The sequence below is a fragment of the Nomascus leucogenys genome, chromosome 2, assembly GCF_006542625.1.
Source record: "Nomascus leucogenys isolate Asia chromosome 2, Asia_NLE_v1, whole genome shotgun sequence".
NCBI lineage: Eukaryota > Metazoa > Chordata > Mammalia > Primates > Hylobatidae > Nomascus > Nomascus leucogenys.
The window spans coordinates 20,841,640-20,845,705 of NC_044382.1; the positions used below are offsets into that span (position 1 = coordinate 20,841,640).

The 4,066-nt window shown below is 44.0% G+C and overlaps 1 pseudogene; it reads left to right on the forward strand.

Moving 5' to 3' along the window:
* The first annotated feature begins 2,949 nt into the window (after positions 1-2,949).
* On the forward strand, positions 2,950-3,333 carry LOC100604000 (annotated as a pseudogene).
* The last annotated feature ends 733 nt before the right edge of the window (positions 3,334-4,066 follow it).

The window sequence follows — 4,066 nt, forward strand, 5'->3', positions numbered from 1 at the left end:
AAGCATATGCACTTAAAGTGTTTATAGATGATTCCAAGTTTTCCCCAAAAATGGTTGCATTAATTTATGCTCTTTTCTGCCTTACTTCTATGTCAACATTGAAAAATATTTGCCAGTATATGAAGGAGGGGGAGGAGGAGGAGGAGAAGAAAAAAAGATTGCCAATATGACACAGAGAAATAGTATCTTGCTTCATTTTACATTTCTTTATTAAAAATATTTAATCTTTCATATTTTTCATATCTAATGGGGCTTATATTTTTTCTTTTTTGAGTTGTCTATTCATATTATTTGCTCTCTTTCTACAGAGCTGTTTGTATGTTTCTTTTCTTTTCATTTTTTTGAGATGGAGTCTTGCTCTTGTTGTCCAGGCTGGAGTGCAGTGGCGCCATCTTGGCTCACCACAACCTCCACTTCTCAGGTTCAAGCAATTCTCCTGCCTCAGCCTCCTGAGTAGCTGGGATTATAGGCATGTACCACCAGGCCTGGCTAATTTTGTATTTTTAGTAGAGATGGGATTTCTCCGTGTTGGTCAGGGTGGTCTTGAACTCCTGACCTTAGGTGATTCACCCGCCTCAACCTCCCAAAGTGCTGGGATTACAGGCGTGAGCCACCGTGCCTGGCCAGTGTTTGTATGTTTCTTGTTGATTTTAGGAGTACTTTATCTTTTAAGTACTTTTTAGGTAAATATTTGCAAATATTTTCATCCAGGCTATGGTTTTTCTTTTAACTTTTCATTTGAATGTGGTTTACAGTGTTCAGCCTTTTGTTTCCTTGTGCTTTATTTTTGGTCATATCATCTTATTTTATAATCAAAATTTTTAATGTGTGCTATTGGTCACAAGAAGGACTTAATGATAGTGTGAATCTATGAGTGTAAGAATTCCCCACATGTAGAAAAACTGCAAATGTGTAGATCCTAATGAGGCTGGCCAGAAGCAAAACCATCCTTATGAAACAAAGAATTATAGCTATTTTCCTGCTCTAAATAACCTAGGTATCATTTAGCAAAGTCTACAGAATTTTAATTTTAAGTAGAGAAACTCTCTGAGAATGTTTAACCGATATTCATATGTTTACAGAATTCCAAATGGAATTTCTTAGAGCATATTCAACCCAGGGAATCGAAAAATAAGGCACTCATGCTATCACCACCATCACTACCCCCTTTCTTTACTCATTGTAGAAACTGCTAATTGATCACTCTTTCTTCCAGAGCCCAGATGTGGCCTAAAATGTTTTCTCTATGAATCAGTAGAGTAAGCTGTTACCAACAGTTTGGGATTAGCGAATAAGACAAAACCTGTTTTGCCACCCTGGTTCTAGCCCAATATTTCATAGTTAGAGGAAGAAATGAAGGGCCAGGTAGAGACTGTGACTTAACACAGGATCATGCAGCAAGTTAGTTGTAAAGCCACAGCTCAAAACCAGCCTCCTGCTGCCCAATCTAACGCTCCTTCCAGGGCATGACTATGTCCTGCCTCTTCCGCCACCCCCAGAGGTGGCCCCTCATAGAATATGTGGTAAGGACCCTTACAAAGAGTAAATTATACATAAAAACATTTTAGTCACAACATATATGTCAATAACATCCTAATAGGGTTAAAGCTGGATTAGGAAGGGGCCTTGTTGGGCAATCGATGGGAGTGCCAATCTGTAAGGGGCCCTGAAACACACTGACAAACATGAGGAAGTGGAGAACTTGTCTCAGGGAAAGCTCTGTATGGAATTAAATGAAATATGCAATAAAGTTGTTGCAGAAGGAGTGAGGAAGAAGAGTTGCCTCAAGGAGCAGGCCCAGTACCAACACAGAGTCACTAAGCTGCTAGTCTGATGAACTTTTTCTTTGGAGAGTGGAACAATAATACATTACTGGGGGCCAGAAGCAGTGGCTCACACCTGTAATACCAACACTTTGAGAGGCTGAGGTGGGAGGATCGCTTGAGGCCAGGATTTCGAGACAAGCCTCAGAAACATCGTGAGACACTGTCTCTACAAAAAATTTTAAAAATTAGCTGGAAATAGTGGCACATGCCAGTAGTCATAGCTACTTCGGAAGCTGAGGATTGCTTGATCCCAGGAGCTTGAGTTTACAGTGATCATAGCTCAAGCTGTGATCGCTCCAATGCACTCTAGCCTGGGTGACAGAATGAGACTCTGTCTCTTAAAAAATTAAATAAATAATTGGGAATAATAAAAGAGAAACTAAAGATTGACAAAAGCTAGCCTCCTCCTCCATCCTTCCCCATGCATGCACCACTTCTTCTCTAAACTAACACTGACAAGTATCTAAGGGCTATCAATTTAGAGTATCACCGCATTATTAACCTACTCTGAGCACCAAATTGCTAGTTCTCAGAGGCACCTGGCATGTCTCCAGCCAGCTTTATTTACTCCCACCCTAAACTCTTCCATCTTGCCTCCTCTAAAAAGGCTTCCTGCCAGGTGCGGTGGCTCACACCTGTAATCCCAGCACTTTGGGAGGCCAAGGCAGGTGGATCACGCAGTCAGGGGTTTGAGACCAGTCTGCGCAACATGGTGAAACTCTGTCTCTACTAAAAATACAAAAGTTAGCCAGGTGTGGTAGCCCGTGCCTGTAATCCCAGCTACTCGGGAGGCTGAGGCAGGAGAATCGCTTGAACCCGGGAAGGCAGAGGTTGCAGTGAGCCGAGATTGCCTGGGCAACAGAGCGAAGCTCCATCTCAGAAAAAAATAATAATAAAAATAAAATAAAGGCTTCCTGGGCCTGGCATGGTGGCTCACACCTGTAATCCCAGCACTTTGGGAGGCCAAGGTGGGCAGATCACCTGAGATCAGGAGTTTGAGACCAACCTGGCCAACACAGTGAAACCCCGTTTCTACTAAAAATACAAATATTGCTTTTCCTCCCTGATGCCGCTGAGGTTGCACATGTGAGGCCTCTCCACCACCACTGCCACTGCCGCTGCGATGCGGTACATCACCTCCTACTTGCTGGCTGCCCTCGGGGGTGACCCCTCCCCCAGCGACAAGGACATCAAGAAGATCCTGGACAGCGTGGGCATCGAGACGGACAACGACCAGCTCAACAAGGTTATTAGTGAGCTGAATGGAAAAAACATTGAAGACGTCATTGCCCAGAGTATTGGCAAGCTTGCCAATGTACCTGCCGGTGGGGCTGTGGCCATCTCTGCTGCCCCAGGCTCTGCAGCCCCTGCTGCTGGTTCCACCCCCCACTGCAGCAGAGGAGAAGAAAGATGAGAAGGAGGAGTCTGAAGAGTAAAACGATGACATGGGATTTGCCCTCTTTGATTAAACTCCTGCTCCCCTCCAAATAAAGCCTTTTACACATCTCTCAAGTTAAAAAAAAAAAAAAAATTTGCTCAGCATATAGTGGGCACCTGTAATCCCAGCTACTCAGGAGGCTGAGTGTGGAGAATTGCTTGGACCTGGGAGGCAGAGGTTGTAGCGAGCCGAGATCACACCATCGCACTCCAGCCTGGGAGACGGAGGGAGACTGCGTCTCAAAAGAAAAGAAAAAAGGCTTCCTGGACAGCTGCCCTGCCCATGCTACCTATTTCTTTTTTTGCTTATCATCTGCATCCTGACTAGGCCCTGGGAACATGCCAGCTGTTATTGGCAAGCATCTCTCTATGAAGTACAACCTGCTTATTCTTCACAGGCATAAACTGTGCCTTTTCCTCTTTCATGTCATGCAGCACCTGGTTAACACAATCTTGCTCAAAAAGTATTTATTAAATGGCAAAAGGAATATTATGGTAACTTATGGGCTTGACTTGCAAAGGATCCATGGAGACCTTGGAAGCAAGCTTCAAGGCCTATCTCATTGGCTCCTCTACTATTCGTGAAAGGATTCTGCTTAGAGAGGTGTTTTTGTTTTTGTTTTTGTTTTTTTGGTTTTTGTCGCCCAAACTAGAGGGCAGTGGGGCACTCTCAGCTCACTGCAACCTCTGCCTCCCGGGTTCAAGTGATTCTCATGCCTCAGCCTCCCAAGTAGCTGTGATTATAGGCACACACCACCATGCCCAGCTAATTTTTGTATTTTTTCGTAGAGATGGGGGTTCAC